Here is a 22,488-nt window from a genome sequence, read left to right on the forward strand (position 1 = left end):
TAAATTAATCTAAAATAAATGTCCGGGCTTGGAACTTTTTCATAGTGGTCACAACAGCGCAATATGGAGGACACGGGTCAAAAAGTGCTAGAGGACGCAAAACCGAACGTTTATGCCACGCGCTTGTGTTTCAAAGGCAGTTCTTGCGAACTCCTGAGTACTTCGTCCTTGCCATTCTTACAACGATAAATTAACCGTCTTCGTGGGAACCGATAGGGCCGCATGACGAGCCTTACGTAAGTCGCAGGATGCGGAGAAACGCCTTTGTTTTTCAAGGGCGCACAGTGCACACAGAATTAGTTCTTCGTTTTATTCCGCAGTTAGGTACTACGCCATCTTTATGCATTAGTGCGGTGACTAATACAAAAACCGCTGCTTGTGCAGAGGCAGAGACAGCTCAAGAGGGAAGGCAGGGAAGCTAACCGGAAGGAATATCCGGTTAGCTACCCTGCAACTGGAAAAAGGGATGAAGGGATTTTAAAGGGAGAGCGAGAAGGGTCAAGGACTGCAGTCTGTCCCTTAAGCCAGTCGCTGTCAGGTAGCTACACATTGCGGTTTTCATTCGTACCGCAGTGTCCATTCATGTGTAGGTTCTCGGATGATGGCTGCAGTTAAGTTGAGCCGCAAGAATTGGATGCAGCGCGTCCAGTAGTTGCAGTGCGTTGTGTTCTGCTGGCGTGCGCCGGCTAGAAAGCAGAGCACGGAGGACATCCATAAAGAAGTAGGGATCGCAGTCTTTCAAGATCTTGGATATGGTCCGGATTGTGGCTGTGTCTGGGTCAGCCGTAGGCGTTGCACATTGATAGTGCGGCAACCTCCACGAGAGGTAATGGGACCAATTAATAGAGTCAGTAGGTGAGGCCGGGCTCCCTTGATTAAGCGCGGTTGTTGGAAAAGGCGGACAAGCTGCGCTGGCGCTTGGGGCCTAGCGGACCACAGCACTAGCTGGTAATATTCTGACACGTCCGGAAAGGTTTTGGACACAGTTCCTGGCGGCCGCGAATGTTTTCGGGTGCATGTTTCGCAAGAAACCGCACGCTAAAAAAACAAACAATTAAAGCAATACGTTTACTATAAAGCGAAATTTTCCTGGCAATAAACTAGCCGTAATTTAAACGTAAAATGCTTCTATTTTGGATTGCATCTGATGTACTACGTGCAGGTTACGGAAAGCTTTTTTGTATTTCGCTTTTTATGAATGTGACCAGGGAGAGAAGAAGTGACTTAACAATTGCCGTTAACCTAGTGATAAAAAAATAATTTTTAAACTTTCTAAATATTACAGATAGTGTACATGTGTTTACCGGAAACTCTGAGGCTGTCGTTTTGTCGAAGCTGAGCCAACTGTAGTCAAAAATTTGAATTAACGCGTATTCGCGCCTTCCTCTCGTCACTTTTTGCGGGCTGTAATATCGGCACTCCTCGCCGGCCACTCTCACTCTCTCCCTCCGCTGGCTGCGAAGCGCGCGTGGGGAGGGGGCGGAGCTTCCGGCCTCGGCCATGTGAGCTGCGTGACGTCAGAAAGAGACGTCACGGTGAACCAATCACAGCACTTCGCTGCGGCTACGACGCAACGATCGCTGCGTGACGCATTGCGCACGGATTCGGGCGAAAGCTCTGCACCTCAGGTCGCTGCCAGGCGTGGAAGGGAGAGTTTTAAAATATATACTGTAAATGATTGGCTCGATTTTGAGGTCCTCTATGCGGCACACCACTCGGTAGCAGATGCTCTGCATAATGCAAGCGCATTACAGGCAACCTCGAACGCCCTTTTCAGAGACTCTTCAATCCAACTTACCGGGCCTTCGAGGCAGTCAGGGTGGAATAGAAACTTTTATATTGCAGTTAAGCGGTTCCGTAAAACATTTCTTCCATTTGTTTGCCAGAAATTAGACGGCAAACCGCTAACCACTTCACCTGTCGCTCTGCACCGTTTGACGGAAGAAACGCCATATGACCGACACAGCTTCAACACCAACACAATCCAACTTCATTCCGACAAGACAGAAAAGAATTAAACGCAAAGCTCTGTGGTTAACACGTTCAATAATTCACCTGAAAAGAAAATTGCGTAGAAAGAGAAAAAGAAAAGGCAGTAGATTAGAGGTGGTTGCGCTGTCAAGTCAACTGAGGTTGGAGATCAGGGCAGCAAGGAGGTTATTTTTTACCGACACATTAGCAAATTTCTTGAAAACACAAGCGCAGAAATTCTGGCGATATTTGGCGGAACCAAGAGACCACACCAGAAAATTAGAAATTGCTGGCATAGTCGTCGAGGACGAACACGAAATAGCCAATTCCTTCAACACGTACTTCCAATCAGTTTTCACGCGAACAAATGCGGTAAGCATAGCTGAGACAACTTTTGATTCTCTGATGCCCGAGATAATAATAATTGAGGAAGGCGTGCTAAACTTACTTCTGCAGGTTGACACGAAAAAATCATCCGGCCCAGATAGTATTCCACATCTGTTTTTGAACCGATATGCGCAGCAGGTAACCCCTTTCCTGCATACTATATTCATCGAGTCACTGAAAACTGCCACGCTCCCTCTGACTGGCTTCGCGCGAAAATAATACCCATTCATAAACACGAAAACAAATTAGTAGTTGACAACTACAGACCAATATCGCTTACAAGTGGTTGTTGGAAGCTTATGGAGCACATTATTAACAAAGCAATTATGAGTTACTTGGAAGAAAACAACTTATTGAATCCGACCCAACACGGTTTCCGAAAAGGGCTGTCCACAGTCACGCAATTATTAGAAATAACGCATGACTTCACGAGAGCAATCAATTCCCGAGAACAAGTTGACAGCATTTTTATTGATTTTTCTAAGGCTTATGACCGTGTTGTGCACTGTAAATTAATTCACAAACTAAAGCTCCTTGGCATTAATTCAGAAGTAATAGCATGGATAGAAGCTTATCTGTCAAATCGCACCCAATAAGTGGTTATAAATAATAATGAATCGGCGAACCTCGAAGTAGTTTCAGGTGTACCGCAGGGATCCGTCCTGGGACCTTTATTATTCCTTATATATATTAATGATGTTAGCTCTTGTATTGTCGATGGGGTGAAAATCAGGCTTTTTGCTGACGACTGTGTGATTTACACAGTCGTGCGGGGAGTCGAGGATCAATGGAAACTCAATATGTCATTAAATAACATTGCTCTCTGGTGCGAAACGTGGGGCATGAAAATAAACGCAGAAAAACTAAGTATTTAAGTGTAAGTCATAAAAAATCGTTGTTAAGGTTTGGTTGGTTTATGGGGTTTAACGTCCCAAAGCGACTGAGTCTATGAGAGACGCCGTAGTGGAGGGCTCCGGAAATTTCGACCGCCTGGGGTTCTTTAAGGCGGGGGTACCACGGCGGCCATCTTGGACAAGACGTTAGTTCAACCACCAGGGCGGCTCCACTTGTCCGTGGAAGCGAAAAAGCGCTCCTCCGAGACGGTCTGATCCTCCTCTCTGCGTTACCTTGACCTCCTCTCGCTCGCATGGTGGCAGAAGGAGGCGGTTAGTCACGGAGGGGGGATAGACGCCCCGACAATGACGACCGACCGCGCTCGAACGTGTTTGGCACAGTCGTACTGCTTCGTTCGCCCCCACGCACCCCTTTACCGGCCCTGCCATGGTGCCTGGCGATTCTTTTTTAGGAGGTACTATTTCGTATGTGACCTTTTGCGGGGCTAGTTGATGTGACATTGTGTTCAGTTGGAGTCAGCGCCCGTCCTGTCCGTCTTTCTGTGTGTTTTGTGTAGAATTTAGCGCTGTGTTTACTTTCATGAACACAAAGTCTCTATATCTTTGACATTTACAGAAATTATATTTTGTTTCCATTTTTTCCAGAGTTGTACACGTTGTTTTGTAGTTATTCTTTCCTCACGACCCTGAAAAATATTTTGATGACTAGCAGCGGCAGCCACGGCAAACAATATTACAAAATAAAGCTTCGTAGGTTCCACTGGCATCCATAACAAAGGGCCACAAGACATCTATGGGCTATGGCCTTCGTAAAACTATGGATTATGTCGAAATGAATGCAGCGGAATAGTAGATGACCTCTTGGTTTCAAAGGGCGGTTGCCATGTGTGTTGTCACAGCCTTTTCTGCCGTCAAAGGCGCGTGGCGCGTAGCTTGTGTGCTATTGATTCCTGTTCGCCATGCAAACGTTTATTTCGCAATTCCAGGAAAAACACCTGGAGTGAAACATCAACCCGAGATTTCGAAGCATGGCGAGTGTTTTTATTGTTTACTCACACACTGCCAGTGCTATGTAGAATTCTAAGAGAAAGCTGATATGGTAACAGTAAATAAGAGAAAAGTGGCAGAATAAGGCGTATCAGAAAGGTACAAACATATTGCGTTGAAGTCGTTGGGTCAGTACCTGCGGAGAGGAAAAGAAAGCAATATCACAGTGTGTTAGCCCCCTTCATCTCCCACCCGTTCCCGATAATAGCTTGGGAGAGGTAGTCTGTGACGTTGAGATACGTTTCAAGTAATGCTGAATTTTTTTTTTCCGCCCGCGCATCCATGCATGATAACAAAAATCCCGAAAGCGCTTACGGCCGCAGCCGGCAACATTCTTTGCGTTCACTTTTTATTGTCAAATAAACTACTACCACCACCAAGGTTCGAAAAACGAAAAGGAAACACTGCCTGTGAAACTTCGACTGGAGACTGCGGGACATAGCTGGCAAGAGCTAATAAGTACTCATTACAATCGCGTCGAGTTTCTCTCTACTGTGGCCTTAGCATAGCATTTCCATCCATTCATTGGAACTGCATTTTGTTGCCACACGAGGCAACGTTCCTGCTTTTCTGATATCGTTAGTGATCAGCACGAAATTCTGATAATTCCAACAGTTCTGATTCCCTGCTGTCTTGTGAACACGGATGTGAGCGTGCGGCAGCATCTGTCTAGAAAATAAGCGATCGAATGTGGATATTGCACTACCCCCCAACCCCCTCCCATCTTTTTGTACTGGCACTGTTTGTGTATTAAATTTGTATATTAAAAGGCTCATTTTTTCTCCATTCCGGGGAATGCGGGAAGTCAGAGCTATACGCACCGTGGTAGTCCTCTAGCTGATGTCCGCAAAATCAGTGGACTTTTGCTTTCACGTCACTTTTCAACTGAAATCGCTTCTGCTGCTCTGTTTTGTGTTTGCTCTAGCATAAGAAAACATTTTGTGCTCACGCTGAGGTCTGGGGCAAATCGATCCTTGCACAATAAGTGAATTTCGGTGATAGGTAGCGGAAATTCGCAGATCTGGCCTCCCAGTGGTCTGCATTGTCCAGGAGCCGATGCGAAATATATGGCGGCGTTTCAGGATAGCGCTTCTCAACCGATGAGCCATAGCGCGAGGCAGGGGTGCAAGATCGTGTCTTCGCCCTAGGATAATCATCTCTGGCCGCCTCCTCTCTCGCTACTCACAGCGTTCCCTGTGCTCCTTCTAACACGGAGCGCCCGGCAGCTCTCTCGCTGAAAAAAAAAAAAAAAATTCTTTTAGAATAGCTGTGGAAACTGCGCAACGGAACCGGTTGTCAGAGCGTCAGCCAACACAGGGTATTCGTCCCGTGGATACATGAGCCGGACAGAAGTCGAGTTGAGTCCGTATTTTGAGGGAATGTGAAAAAAAAAATCGAGGAAGAGAGTAGAGGAGTCTCGGTTTTCCTTCTCAAAAGTTGCTCTTTCGAATACTCAGCTCGACCTGCGCTCTGATCGCATTTCTTTTGATCGTGATAGTACGTTCAAAAAGCGCTTAAGTAAGAGGCCTCAAGGGTCCAACTGCAGTCCAACTGCAAATTTTGCAGTAACACTTATTTCGTCTATCGTGTTCAAAAAACTGCGCGAAAAAATACCCTGGAAGCGAGAAATAAATACGCCAACTGGCAGTACGGTTTTATTTTTTTACTTTTTCGCGAAGTGTTGCAGTCACCTGATCCGCTAACCCCTGCGCCTTGGCAGCGACACGCGGTACGCCGGAGTCTCTAACGTCATGTGCGAGCCATCTTGGGCCGGCACAGCAGCATACTCGACATTCGTAGCGGCAACTATTTTTCTGAAGAAACATGCCTGTTCCAAAAGAAACAACAGTGGAGCGAAGGCATAAGTCTAAACAGATCATATCAACATTTTGAAAAAATAACATAATCTACCAACCACGCGCACAGATGTCGAACCTGCTTCTTCAGCCACACCTGACTGTATAGTTGTTATAAAGGTTATTCACGTGACAAAAGCGTGATAAGCCACTTGCCCAGAAAATTTGATAATGGCATCCACTCCAGAGGCACACGAGGGGCATAGTTTGTCAGTACCCTCCAGTTGATGCCTTATGAGCACTGTTAGGGCACCCCTGTTGGCACCCTCATTTTTTGTACGATGTGCACGTTGATCGGCTACCAGGTTACAGGGTTGCCACAAACGATCCTCCTAGAGCCCTCAAATCCTCAATAGTCCTGGAAGCCAGGCTAGTCGAGGAAGACTGCATACTACATGTCTACTCGAAACGCAAAGCTCAACTTAGCAACTAATTTCTCATGATGAGAGCTGTGCCCGCTTCAGCACTCCTGCGTAACACAAAAACTGCAGCAACTAAAACTCTTTATTATGAGAAATAAATAACCATCCAAAAATATAAAAACTGGAAAAGAGAAACAGACAATAAAGTGGCTGGACTACCAATTGTTTATTCGCAAGTCTGGGGCTCAAATATATACAGGGCACTCAGTCACACGATCCGCGCACAACTGCTATCACATCAACCCTCCTTCGTGGAATCACAGTTTGCAACGACTTCAGCATCTTCAATCTGACCGTCGATCTCCAAGTTCCGGTTTTCTGCTTATTGTACAAAAGTATCTTTGCAGAAGCAGCGTCAGAAAATCATGGCAAAATACAATGATATACAATAAATCGCCAAAAAGAACAACAAACAAGAAACAACAAAAGCGACAGAACGCTTTCAGCGCATAACAATAAATCCATAACAAGCAGAAAGGACTTCTTTATTAGAAGTCATTTGCTATCAAGGCCTGGTGATTATGAAAAAAACATATAATGAATGCGGGTTACTTATTTCGAAGAGCAGCAGAACAATCACTACAACATGCGGCTCCTTTGCAATGAGAAAAGCCCCAAAGAACCTCGCGCGCTGTCTTATTCGCGACTCCTGCCAAGAACCTTGATGCTGTCAAGCGCCGGCTCACATTTCCACTCTGCGCAGTGAAGAGGTAAATTAGATCCAGTTCCCTTTTCTAGCGATTTTGAGTGCTCTCATGCTGCGGATTTCATACACCACACCAAATGCACAATCCGCAAAGCATTCACCATGCCTCTTTTCGCACTGGTGCTTTTTCTACGCCCATTACGTGTGCACAAACCGCTGAGCTGTCTCGTGGCCGAGAAAGGTTGCAAGCCGGCACGAAGGTACGGAAGTAGTCTGCATGAAATATAAGCGGAGGCGTTCTACTCCAAGACTATTCTGTGGCGGAGCGACAGCGTGTCGTCAGCAATGTACTATGTATTGAAGGAGACTGATCTTTGTCACTGCGCAGTGGCAAGTGGGCTGGTCATTGTTCGGGCTCTGGTACGAAGTGGCGAAGGAAAGCAGTCGGGGCGACGGTCAGTCAAGAAAGCTTTTTATGCGCTGATTATGGGGTAAACCACTCCTGCCGTCACGAGCGCAAAGCCAGTTTCTTTTCATTTCCTCCCTAGCCTCTGCTGCCTTGCTACAGAAGGTCGGCTGCGAACCCCTAAATTGTACTATTGTACTTTCTCGATAGCTCCCTAGGAGTACTCTCGAAGTTACATGGCGACATTTCAAAGGTTTTTCATCAGCGGAAACATGGCTGTGTTCGTTTAGCAATTACATTTGCTATGAAATATTCTCCAAGTATTTGCGAAAACAAACTAATTTTCACAATGTGCTGCAGCACCGATCGTCACTACCTGCAACACCCATCGTCACTATCATGATTTTCAAATAGCACCTATTTTGCCATGTGACAGCGCAATGGAAGTGCCATTCGTTCATGGGGAGTGCACTTCGTGAAAGTATCACTAAAGTTGCCCGTGTGACAGGGGTATAAATCCCCGCACGCACGCGCACAAACACGGAAAATGGCACGGTTTCAAAAACAGCTTTGACTTGTGTGATCATACACGGTAAACCATTTTTGAAAAGTCACTAAATTGCATTTGAAAACTATCAAAATGTAGCAATTACTACTCAAACATGATGTCACTTCATTTTCAGAAATTAGGGTTTAAAACCGTTAATTATCGTCACGTATATACAAGTACGCTGGACGAAGTTCCTACGGTAAACTCATATTTCTGGATTTCCTGCAGCGCACACACACCCCCCACCCCGGCGGCGCAACATGTAGGCTCTCAGCCGTCATTTCTCTTCACTGCTGCCGAAAAAAAAAAATCGACTACACGCCTTTCCGGGTGGACGGTCGCTTTTAGATAATGGGACTCTGACAGCTAGGGGGATAGGGGAAATGAACAATAACGCCCCTGCACACTGCTTTGTTTTCTTTCTCCACATGGACTCAACAAACGCACTCGCGCAAGGCACGCAAGGCCTCGCGTATTTGTGTGTGTAGCTATTTTCGTCTTGTTATATGTCCGCAGCTGCATCCATGAGCAGGCATACCGGGCAGTGTACATTCCCCCCACCCCCGCAGTTGTCGACCGAGCAAGCGTCGTTCCTGGAAAGAAACGCGCAACGCACCGCTTCACCACGACGGTGAGAGCGAGGGTTCGGTGCCGCGCTAAAGATTTTTATTACAAACACCACTGCAATGCCTACTCCCGTAATATCTTAGAATTTCATGAAATATTCAGGAAAATAGATGTCTGTGTAAATGATGGCAGATTTTTTTCACGTTTCATGATCATGCACACAAAAGCAACCGCTGTGGCAAATGCTATTTCAATGCCGGAATGCGAAGACAATGCAAGCATGCTGCTGCTGTATGCTTTTTTGTAAACAAGCATGAGGAACCGTCCTGAGCAAGAGGCTGAAGTGTTCGTCAGATCTGGTGAAATGTAGAGTTCCGGCCCCTTCCAGTTAGGTTTTTTTTATAACCACGCTAATGAAAATCTGGCCGTAAATGTTTATCAGGTAGACAAGCACCATTTTTAAAATATTTATAGTCTTTCTTCTAATTTATGAATACGGATCGACACTAACGTCATTTTATGTTCCCCGCTTTGTAAACCAGGTCAAAAAACAATTTGCCATGTAAAACCTGCTTCCCGCATAACCTTGCTGAATTATCCTGAAGTCCTTGATGGTGTTGGTGAGAGGGCTTCGAAATCTGCTGAAAAATAGCTCTCAGACGAAATGTTCTCACCAATGTCATCCACAGACCACGCAGCCAAAGGACTTCATACCGGTTTCCAAGAAATTTCACCGGAAGCTCTCGGCCCCTCGTGTTCACGGAACTATCCTGAGTAGTAGTAGTAAGTGGCTTTTATTGTAAATGAAAATGAAGGTAAAAGGATTCTTGCCAGCACCGGCATCTGCTATCATGTCTAGAAGCACCTGAGCTGGGGCTGGGGGAAGGAAATGGAAAGCGAGATGAGAGTGAGGGGGAAAACAAAGGGTACAGAGAGAGGGGAAGAGGAGGGAATACCTTCCCACCTGCTTGTATTTCCATTACGCGAGGCGATACAGCCAGTGGGGAGGACCGTGAAAGGTTTCAGCAGCCTCGCGTTGCAGGCGACCTGACACGTGAGGCGCGCACTTCGGGAGAGGGCGAGCGCGCTCTCTCTCTCTCTCTCACACACACACACACCACAGACACTATGCTCGCCCGCTCCGCAAGCTCCCCCTCTCACTCGCATGCACCAAGCTGCCCCGAATGCCCGCAGCACAATTTTCTCCATTCTTGACCGGAGCGGAATTCCAGCCATGACTAACAACGAGGGACACCACCCCTTTTGAGCACCCGCGAGCAGGTTGGCACGTGCACATAGAGGAAGTGCCAGCGGTGCGAGCAGCAAGCGCACCATAGCAGACTTCCATATTTATGCAACTCACCTACTCCTATCTAGACACTACACGCGCATTCGTGCAGCGCCATGCGCAGTAAATGTCGCTGTACTATTGCGGAGCAGCTCTTCCGGAAACCGCGCCATTTACAAGAGCTAGTTTTGAATCATAATACCCTGTAGCCGAGACTGACAACTAATTGCATTTCTAACGATTTCGGTATCCGTGGTTTGCACACCACTGAGGGAAGGTACTGGTATTTCATGCAGTGCGAACAATGGCAAGAGATACTGGCATTGTTTTTGCTGCATTGTGCGCGTGTATATCACCAGCTACGCTCCCATATACCTTTCAAGAATGTTATCCGTGCATTCTTTTTTTCTTGACATATAATTTTGGGGGCATGATTTTGCATTCACTACAATGCTAGTGAAATCGCACTGTCCACACATGCACTTCGCCACTGGTAGAGGCAAAAGCGGAAGGCTTCATTCACTTCCATTGATGTGCATTTTCAAAAGACAAACGCATGTTCCTTATAAAAACAGGACCATTTTATTGCAACATCTGCTAAGCACGTTCAGATGCCTTGCACAACTCCCCCGCACATCATGGTGGCTGCCTGAAAGCAAACAATCCATACCAATGTCATATGAATAAATAAATAAATAAATATGCGAGTCTATTTTCAGGAAGTGACAGGAAATGTCAGTGCTCAAAAGCAACACAAGCTTTGCTCTCTGGCCCCTTTTCAACACTACAGACAATAAAAAATGAGAAGTTGGGCTTCTTCGACATCCCTAAATTGTACTTCACGATCGCAATAAACCGGGATGATTAACTGAAGAGGTATACACACAAGCAACTTATTCTTGCAGCGAAGTAGGAGAAGAAAAATTTACTTGCAGTGAATACGAAACAGAAGCATGCACTGACTAGCGCATTTCTCTAGCCACAGTTATGCAGTGAATTTCACGAGCACAATTATATTTCGTTAAAAGCACCGCCCTCCTAGCACGAAACTAGAAGATAATCAGCATCATAGGCGCGTGCTAGGTGCATGAATGAAGAAAATTGAACGTCCTCAGCAAAAAATTTCAAGTGCTAAGAACTACAGTTTTTCACCGGTACTAAGGTATCTGCAGTAGCTACGGCTCGCAGTGCGCTTGTACGATTTTTCATCACGCTTTGCCCCTCCCTCATCATAATCTACACATAAGCTGCCAAATGCCACTCGCATAGAAAGGTGTCCATCCCCCACAACGCAAACTGCCGCTTCCACGCACTGCGAGCTCCTAACGAGCTCAGGAGGAATGCAAAACGCAAACGCGAAATATTTTGCGCAATGCAGAATCAGCAGGTGATTTTATCGCCCAAGATATGCTGGAGTAGATTTTTTAGAAATGCCAACAGTTTATAGACTTACTTCAGAGCGGAATGAAGAAAAAAATTCCATCTGCCACATCTGGATCCAACCCGCGACGTGCGCATGCTCAGGACGAGAGTCGTCATATACATAAAATATCTCTCAATGCCCTCTGTGTCTTTTAAAACTCATCGCTTATTTCTAAACACAAGCCCCTCAACTCTCCAATTTAGAGCCACTTCTACAGGCCCCCAGCTAAGGAACAAATAATTATGCAGCAGATTTCTGCTCTCGCCTTACGAAATATCACAGTGCCGTGACACTGGTAATCTTGCACACGCGTTCATTAAAAACCGCACTCGATAACACACACTACGAGGTAGCTCACGCACGCGACACAGGTACAGTTGGTACTTCAATGCACATACTAATAACAAAATTGCGGTCCGAATGGCTCACCTGCGTTTGGCCCTGTCATCAGCCATGCGCGTACGAAGCTTTGTCATCGTCGACCATTTGCGCTGAAGGTGTTTCCGCCGATTCCCCATTTGACACTTTTACACACAAAAAACTGGCAAGATAAAGTGATAAAAAACGGTGCTGCACACAAATACAAAAGCACAGTAAAAAAACACCAACAAGCAAAACAGCACGATACGCCGATGACAGCCTGCTGAGCAGCCGAAGAAACGACGGAAAGGCAGGACAGGTTTCAGCGAAGTCAGTCGTCTGTCTCATAAGTCTTGCTTCAAAATGTTTGACAGCGCCACTGTCGTTGACCGGCGGAACTCCATTGTTGAGTCAAAACGCCCGCGAGATTCAAATGCAGCAGCCCCGTCGATCAACAAAGGGGCGAGTGAGAGCTAACATGAGTCGTTTATCATACCCAAATTTACATCACTGGTAGTATTAAGACCAGCGACTTCAGTTCCTGTCAAAAAAGCCTGGAATATAACAGTGATCTTTCGCGCTGGATGTATTTTGCGGAGGTTACGGCGCACAAAAAAATGGCGCAATTGAATGGCGCAGTAATACCGTTCTGTTTGTCATAGCGAAATTCCGCCTTGAGCAGGTCTTTGAATGTTTCCTAAATATTTTGCGTGCCAAATTTGTTCTCTATACGACGTTTACTTGCTTCTAAAACTCAGATCAAAAAAGCGCAGTTTCTAGGTTACGACCAACTTTGAACAATGAAAACTAAAAAATTATGACATGTAGCTCAATGAAATTTTCAAGAATTAACAACATGGGTACTATCTACAATCCTGCTAAATATGTTTGTGATTTATGAATTGGACTAGGAGTTATTAATGCGTCATTCTTTTAAATTTCACTCTTTTTTATAGCACCAGTTCTAAATAACTACCCAATATAACTCAATAACTTGCCCGTAAGGTCCTCGAGTCACACTTCATCTAAAAGCTGCAGAAGCAGTTTTCTTTTCGGAGCAGTAGTTTTCGTAAACAGCAAGGCAAACGCAGGAAAGTCGAGCAAAAATATCGTTTTATGCCCCTCGCTCTGTTGCTCACTGCTATTATACTAACGTGAATAGCTTTTAGCGACACATACCATGGCAAAGAAGATACAATTATCTTTACAATGCGCTCAATATCATTTTTCTAGCGCAAACGGATGAGCCACACCGCTCACACAAACATGACGAAAAACGGCTGCTGACCGCCGCTAGCGTGGTACCGCCGCCTTAACGTGCACTGACATCGCACAGCACACGGGCCTCTAGAATTTCTCCTCCAAAGAAATTCTAGCCGCCGCGGCCGGGATCGAACCCGCGTCTTTTGGGTCAGCAGCTGAGCACCATAACTGCTGAGCCACCGCGGCGGCCGTTGTTAAGGTTTAGCTACACATTAGGGGGGTCCGTTCTCAGCCAAACAGACACTGTTAAGTATTTAGGGGTAACACTTACACGCACAATGAAATGGGATGTACATATTAACAACACCTGTGCAAAAGCGTTTAAAACACTAGGATTTTTACGAAGAAAATTAGGCAAGGCTCCTCCTGAAGTAAAACTTAAAGCCTACAAAACTCTATAGTACGACCAATTCTGGAATATGGTAGCATAGTCTGGAACCCGCATCAACAGTACCTGACAGATTCATTGGAAAGGGTGCAAAATAAAGCACTACGATTTATCTACTCGAAGTACTCCCGGTTTGAAAGTGTCAGCGCTCTTAGAACACAAGCAGGCATTCCCACACTTGCGAGCAGGCGTCGCGTTGCCGCCATGAAGTTTCTTTTCATGCTTTACCATGGGTCGCTGCGCATCAACAAAGATCAGTATCTGCAGCCACCACACCGTCACACTAAACGAAAAAATCATGATAAGCACATCCGGCCATACGTCACACGGTGCAATACTTTTAAGTTTTCTTTTTTCCGTCGTCCGTAGAGATTTGGAATTCATTGCCGGGGGATGTTGTTGACGACGATTCTGTGTCTAGCTTTGTCAATAAGGTAGAATCTTTGTTTCACTCAGAGCGATAATGCGGAAGCTTTTTTTTCTTCTTTTTTTCCTGCTCTTTTCTACCGTTTGATTTTGGTTGGAATGACGTTCTGTTTCAGATAACAAGTTCTAGTGTTAATATATTTTACAAAGTGTTGTACATTGTGAATACCTTTGTAACCCACTGCCTGTATAGGCCTGTCAAAGGCTCACAGTATTGCTAAATAAATAAATAAATAAACCGCATCGTCGCCGCTTTGTATGTGTACGATTACGGGTATTGAATTGAAACTCGGGACCCATGGGTGTTAAAAAATTCCAACAAACATGCGCGTTACCCACAGTGTCTTTAAAGGTTATTCATTAATTTTATTAACAAAGTTAGGCGACAACTATTCTCTCACTCCGTGTCTTCCTATAGTGGCATAGCCTGCGTGCGTGAACAGCGCTCACGTAGCCCCAATAATCTTTTCTATTTAAATGTTGCAAGTCGAATTTTGAGCACTCTGAACCCTAACGGGCAATTTGAAGTCTCTGAAAGGCACAGTTTGGACAAAGAAATGCTGGCTTGTATTAAAAGGCTACGACGTTCTTATCACAAATTGATCACTGACACCAGAGACCAAGGAAAAAAAAAGAGCATGGTAAAGGAGGCCAAACTTATGCGTATTTTCGCCAGAGGAATGTAAACAGGTATGAACTTCCCTTGAATGAGTCATGCTGCCCGTCTGCAACACCTGAGCAGGACTTGAAAAGAATGCGTGAGGGGGACGATCGAGTGTGAAAGAAATGCCTTCGTGTACTCCTCTCTCGAGTCCTGAATACCCTTCGCTCCCCCCCCCTTTTTTTTACAGGCGCGCGTTCTGCTGCGTTCTTTCGAGTGACAGCTGTACTTGCTTCTCTGCGGCCCACTGCGAGTTTTACTCATCCTGCGAGCACTTCCACAACGTCCCCACAATGCGGCAGGTGGCTTTCGCTTTGTGCGAACCCGTCTAGTCAATCTGGCTTCCCTGCGGTGCCAATTGCATCTGGAGTGCTGCGGTGGCGGTGTCAGCATTGGACCGGCCTTCACTCTTACAATATTTTGGGCACATCTGTTGTCCTTTCTCTGCGGACTACCACTTCGCTTGGCTCTTCTTTCGCGCGGCTGCTTTCCAGAAACTGCCCTAGCTGTTCTGTCTTGCGCACCCCCCTTTCTCGCGGTTCCCTCACCTTTCACATCCGCTCTTTGACTCAGCACCGAGCCGCACTTCCCACTTGAACTATCGGCTCGCGCTTTCGATGAGTCACTGCACGTCATATTTATTTTATTTTATTTAGTAAGGAACCCACAGCGCCGTGGCATTACAGTGGGGGGGGGGGGGGGGGGGGGGGAATGTACAACAAAGAAGCACACATGACACCTCCGCTCGCAGGCAGAGTTACAAGCACAAAACTTTCACCATGTACATCTCACTTCAAAAGAACACATCACAATCGCATCACATCATTAAAGAACGAAAGAACGCATCATTTGATGTCACACTCACAACATCGCTCGGTAGTCTGTTCCATTCTCTAATGGTTTTCGGAAAGAAAGACATTTTAAACAATTCAGTTTTTGCCGCAAATTCGCGGACTTTAAAAACATGGTCAACACGGTTGGATCTATAAAAAGGCTCCTGCACATACCTTTCGCGTTCAACCCGAACAGTTGAATAATAAACAGCATGAAACAGCTTCAGACGCAACTTCTTTCGGCGCGTGTCAAGCAATTCCCAGTTGAGTGCATCCTTCGTACGCGATGCACTGTAACGAGCCCCGCGTGTGCCAGACACGAAACGAGAGGCAATGTTCTGCACCCTCTCCAACTTATCTTTATCTCTAGCAGTAGGCGGGTCCCAGACAGTGCACGCGTAGTCCAGAACCGACCTGACATAAGTTTTGAATAAAATGTCACGACATGACAGTGGAAAAGTGCTTGCATTTCGACGAAGAAATCCCAAGTTTCTGCATGCTTTAGCAGAGATATAATCGACGTGACGGCGCCAGCTCAAATCAGGAGTAAAATAAACGCCTAGGTATTTAAATTCGAATACCTGTTCTAACATTGTGTTCCTAATAACATATGAGTACACATCAGGGTTTTTCTTTCTTGTAAACTTCATATGGACAGTCTTGGACAAATTCAAATTCATATTCCATTTAACGCACCACTCTGAGATTCTGTTCAAATCTTCTTGGAACATTTCCGCATCTCGATCACTAGTGACAACACTATAAAGAACGCAGTCATCCGCAAATAACCGCATTTGAGATACTATTCCGTCACCAATGTCGTTCACGTAGAGCAGGAACAATAGTGGTCCTAACACGGAGCCCTGGGGAACACCAGACACAACCTGCACTCTTTGAGACTCGGCGCCATTCATAACCACAAACTGCTGCCGTAAACATAGGTAATCTTTTACCCATGATACCACTTGAGGGCTAATATTGTAAAAAGACATTTTTTGAATTAGTAAAGAGTGCGTCACGGTATCAAAGGACTTTTTAAAGTCCAAAAACACGCAGTCCACGCTAAGTCGCCTGTCCAGTGCCTCAGCCAAATCGTGCGCAAATTCAGTCAGCTGCGTAGTACACGATAGGCCCCTTCGAAAACCATGCTGACGAGGATTAAACAATGAATGCGCGTCCATATGTGCTGCTATACTGGTGAACAAAATATGTTCGAGTGTCTTGCACGCAACTGAAGTTAGAGATACCGGTCTATAATTTGATACAGTGTTGTGAGGGCCAGATTTGTAGATTGGCACAACACTTGCAATTTTCCAGTCATCTGGAAGGCAGGATTCTTCAAGCGATTTTTCAAAAATTATCTTTAAGTAGGGTGCAACCGACTCAGCACACAGTTTGTAGAATTTGTTTGGCAAGTCATCAGGACAACCAGCCTTAGCAATCTTCAGATTCTGCAACAGAGACTGTATACCGTTGATGCTGATCACAACATCATCCATAACACTCGCCACTGGCTGGAAACTCGGGGTATTCATATCAGCATGTTCGATTTCAGAGCTGAAAACAGAGCTGAAATATTTATTAAAGAACTCAGCTTTTTGTGCATCATCCTCAACAAAGGTGTCACCAGAAACAAGAGGTGGTATAGTTACAGAGTCTTTTCCATTTCTCTTTACATGTTTCCAAAATTCCTTTGGATTTTCTTTTAATTTCGTCTCCATTGAAATGCCAAACGAATTCTTTGCAGCTGCAACAGCAACTTTCATTCTTCCGGCAATTTCCTGAAGCTTGAACCAATTTTCACGCGTCGGATTTCCTTTAAATTTAACGTAAACACGTTGCCTTTTGCGCGTAATACTGCGTAGCTCCCGAGTAAACCATGGTTTGCTTTTACTCCTCCTCTTCGTTAATATCCATGCCGGAACAAAGCACTGCCTCAGTTCAAACATCTTATCCTTAAATCTAGACCATAGTTCAACCACTCCAGAGTTATCGGCATGCGTTTCAAAGATCGATCGGTACTTATTGAACTCTTCGTTTATCTCCCTTACGTTTGCTTTTTCATAGTTATATACTCGCCTATGTACTGTACCAGCGCTCCTTACATGTTCAACTTTCATTTCACAAAGCGCAGCACTGTGATCGCTTATTCCAGGTAGCACCTGAGTGGAATTGACGAATTCAGGTTGATTTGTGAACAACAAATCTAGGATGTGATCCCCACGTGTCGGTTCCAGAACCGTTTGACGCAATGCATAAAGTTCAACCAAGTTGATCAGTTCTTGGCAGGAGCGACTCGTAAAGGACAGGAAGTGAGGTTGATGAGTCCAGTTAATGCTAGGCAGATTGAAATCACCTCCGATCACCATAAAATCTGTTTGAATTGCGTCAACTGTCCCCGCCAGCTGCGCAAACACATCAACTGATGAATCAGGCGGGCGGTAGAACGAACACACAGTTATAACTTTGTTGTTATTAAGCACCAGTTTACACCATACAGCTTCACATTCATCGGCAACATTTATTTGGTAAGAAGAAATTGAAGCATCCACAAGAATAAATACACCTCCTCCATGCAAGTGTCTGTCCTTTCTATAACATTTAAAACGATCTGGGAATACTTCACCATCTGCAATTTCATTTGCTAACCATGATTCAGTGCCGAGAATAACGGACGGCTTCACCATATCAATTAGAGCTGCAAATTCATCAACCTTGTTTTTAATGCTACGGCAGTTAATTACGAGAAAGGAAATAAGCGTTGCATTACGCCGACACCGTCACTCAACCGCTCCTACCTCCTTTGTAGCTCTGGCCTTATCACCTACTATCGGTACGACCTCATTTTTATTATCATCAAACAAGTACTTCTCGCCGTTTAAAATAAGAGTGTCATACCTGAGGCTGATCTTGTCGCCACTTTGTTCACGTGATTTTGCGAACTGCCATAGAAACTTTCTCTTTCTACGTACTTCCTCAGAAAAGTCCTCTGAAATACTGACATCACTTCCTTTTAATTTATAAGCCCTCTTTAAAACCTTCTGCTTGTCAGCGTATGAGGCGAAAATCGCTTTTAAAGGACGGTTGCTACCAGACTTGAATCTGCCTAACCTGTGAGCAATTTCTAGTTTTACGGATTGAACTCCTAATTTCGAATTACACACGTCAATTACGCATTCTACTGAGTCCTCATTTGACTCGTTTGGTTTTGTATCCTCGACACCAAAGAAAAGCAAATTGCAACGCCTCCTCTGGTTCTCCAGATGCTCAACCTTTGCCATTACTGAACTCAACATCCGCTGCTGATCTTCAAATCGTTTTTTCCATTCACCAACTGCACAGTTCATTTCATCAAGGCTCGCTATTCTTGACTCTATCGATGCAATACGGCTGCCGAGGTCATGCATGGCTCTCTTACTTTCAACTTGGGTCAGTTCTATTGCACTCAACTTGGCCTTAATCGTATCTTGGCCATCTAGGAGCATCTGCAGAGTTTCTGCGGTAGACGGACCTGGGTTAGGCTCAACATCACCACATAGAAGTAGCAGCAACAGATAAAAGGAAATACGACGCAATAACCGAAAACTACGACGCGAGTAACCTTTCGGTTGCGAGTGAGTTCTGAGACAAGCAAATAACACATGGGGTGGAACCGGCAAAACGAAATGCGCGCGAAAACAGTGCAAGTTTGTGTTACTAACCTGCAAAAGCAACAGGAAAAACGTGAGCGGCAGTGCTTCAGCCATGCCGGTTCCACGCCCCCCTGGTTGACTGCCAGATCTCGGTATTTGTAGGCTGTCGATAAGGGAATCACTGCACCAGTGTTCATAGACCGGTACGGCACATCTGTCGAAGTCAGCGGCGACGCACGTCGAATCGTCCCTGGCAGCAGCAGACGAAGTTGCGTTCCTTGATCCGTCGGCGCATATCCCAGACGAAAAGGGTGAACTCGTAGGCGATGAACACGAAACGGCACAACCGCAACATTCCTTCAAAGCTGAGAGGCCATGTGTCTGCAAAAGCAACAGGAAAAACGTGAGCGGCAGTGCTTCAGCCATGCCGGTTCCACGCCCCCCTGGTTGACTGCCAGATCTCGGTATTTGTAGGCTGTCGATAAGGGAATCACTGCACCAGTGTTCATAGACCGGTACGGCACATCTGTCGAAGTCAGCGGCGACGCACGTCGAATCGTCCCTGGCAGCAGCAGACGAAGTTGCGTTCCTTGATCCGTCGGCGCATATCCCAGACGAAAAGGGTGAACTCGTAGGCGATGAACACGAAACGGCACAACCGCAACATTCCTTCAAAGCTGAGAGGCCATGTGTCTGCAAAAGCAACAGGAAAAACGTGAGCGGCAGTGCTTCAGCCATGCCGGTTCCACGCCCCCCTGGTTGACTGCCAGATCTCGGTATTTGTAGGCTGTCGATAAGGGAATCACTGCACCAGTGTTCATAGACCGGTACGGCACATCTGTCGAAGTCAGCGGCGACGCACGTCGAATCGTCCCTGGCAGCAGCAGACGAAGTTGCGTTCCTTGATCCGTCGGCGCATATCCCAGACGAAAAGGGTGAACTCGTAGGCGATGAACACGAAACGGCACAACCGCAACATTCCTTCAAAGCTGAGAGGCCATGTGTCTGCAAAAGCAACAGGAAAAACGTGAGCGGCAGTGCTTCAGCCATGCCGGTTCCACGCCCCCCCTTGGGCGCGTGGAACCCCAAATTCTCTCGATTGCATTTTACTTTCCGCTGAACCTAGCAACTAGCTCTCCTGAGGCTTGCTATCCGACCCCATGATCCTAGCTACCTGGCCCGCAACTCTACCTGAACCACACTGTTTGGTTAACGCTGAGTTCTGGCCTGTGGTTTCAGCGGCGCGCTCAAGTGACTCACTGTCACTCTCATTACAGTCAAACGCCTCCAATACTTGGCTACTACTGTTCGCCAGCCGCATCGAAGGAAAGTTTCCTTTGATTCCCTCACTGCACTGGCCTGCGAGCTCACTACTGTCTTCCCGAGGGAAAGCATCGGCCCCACTCCTCAAAGCAACCTCTGCCTCAGAGCTGGAGACGGCTGCTTTGGCTTTGTCCTCGGCGAGTTGTTACCACTTTTTTTCACGGCCTCTAAGTCGACAAATACTGCCCCTGCCGCTGCCGAACTGGCCTTCCTGTCTGGGCTTGAACCTGTCCTGTCGTTACTCCCCTCAGCAACGGCTGTGTTCCCAGCTGACCAAGCGGGGTTCCTAGGCTGGTCGCTGACACACAGATGGGAGCGCTGCCCGCTTCCTTCACATCGGTCTTTAGTGACCGCCCCGCCACGAATGCCAAAGTACCTGTAAAGTGCTCTTTTCGCGGACTTATAATTGTCGACCTCCTCGTCGGACAGGCGCGCTAGTACGGCGCCGACATCACCTGGGAGGATGGCCACCAACATCGTTGACCAGTAACCTTTGTCTCGAGCCTTCCTTTTCTCGAGCCGGCCTAGAAAACAGGCGCAGCGACGAAAGTTGGTCGCGTGTTTAGTTCCCCTCGATTCTGGGATATACGCTCGGATAACAGTCAACGACAGCAGCGCTTCCGTGAAACCGGAGAGCCGCATGTAGTTCAGGCACATTCGCAGGGAAGTGATCGGTGACTCGGCGCCACTCGACAGCTGCGGCGCGTCTGCGGTGCTCCTTACATAACTGTGGACTACGTATCGGCGTAGAGGCGCTGATTTCCGAACTGTATTGCATACCTGACCGTGATATAAAGTGTCACACTTTAACCTTAGCTTGACCTGCAAAAATCTTGAACGAAGTGCATCCTAAAAAAACGCAGGACGGCCACCAAAGTTTGCTTAGATATGTCTAATGAAAGGATGTGACCTCGTGCTTTTTTGGTCTTGAATTCCTGGGACATGAGCTTCGTTTTTCGATGGTGTCGTGGCACTGCCTGCTCTTCGTCGTCTTCTAGGTAGCACCCATCCCGTGGTTCTGTGTCATAGCGTCCTCGATCACCTCGCTCCAGGTGCGCCCCGAAACCAGCGCGGTTCCCTGCGCACCGCGGCGGTGGCGCACCGGCGAGGGTCAACATCGGGGACAACCTGCGCGCCGCAGGGGCTCGTGCATGCAGCGCCGCCTTTAGGGTGCCTTTCTTCTGGCGCGTGCATTTGATTGTAAACCACAACACCGGCCACACGCTCCTGCTCACCCGAAAATGCTTTCGGAACGGCAAATAAATCACACATTTCACATGTCAAAGGCCATGCGCACTCCAGCTATTATATGCCAAGCAGTGCAATGTAAACAGACGCTCACTCCGGTATCGGCGAGGCGCCTGACGACCCGATAAACTAATTTGTGGTCGTTCATCACCGTGTTTAGGCTATCAAGTGGATTATCATGTCATCTTCGCTATCAGACGAACTTGACAGCAGTTTATCAATAGCGGCAACCATCCGTATTATCTGCTCCTTTGCGTGAGTGCGTGCGCAGACACGAGCAGGATAGTATGGGCCACCGTGTACGGCTAAAAGCGGCTCTTCCGCAGTACGCGTCCCGCAATGCTTGCCGGGATTGCACCCTTGCGAACCGCCGATTTTCCGGGTGCGAGTCGGAGCAACGAAAAACTGACCCGGTAGGGTGCGCTTCCGGTGATCGAGGACCGCGGGTGCGCACCGGTGCAGTTCATCGAGGATGGATGGTGCGCACCAAGGCGCCCCGGTGCGCACCGGCGCGGGCGGTCGAGGATGCTATCAACCAAAACCGTCTCTTCCGTGTCTGCAGTTGGCGTAGCACGAGCGCGTTGTCCCGCGGCACTTACCGCTCATCGTTGCAATCTGCGTTGCAAAAACCAGCGCTTTCAATTCTCTAATCAGATGGATGGATGGAAGGTTGGAGCGTCCCCTTTGAAACGCGGTGGAGGCAGCTGCCACCATGCTCGGCTTTTTTCTTATTTATTTTTGTTTATCTGTGTCGCAAATTACTACAATTCTCCGTTTTCTTCAAATAATTTTCCCTACACTTCTAACCTTCTGTCACCTCTCTGCATTTCAGCCACCAATCTTCCAGACGCTTTTTGTTAACTTCCACCGTAGATTTCTTTGCATTATCATCGTTATCTCTAAACCCTAGGGCCTCAGGAAGAGTGACTGTGCGCTC

Source organism: Amblyomma mixtum, chromosome 10 (assembly GCF_055824585.1).
Source record: "Amblyomma mixtum isolate Tamu chromosome 10, ASM5582458v1, whole genome shotgun sequence".
In the NCBI taxonomy this organism is placed as follows: Eukaryota; Metazoa; Arthropoda; class Arachnida; order Ixodida; family Ixodidae; genus Amblyomma; species Amblyomma mixtum.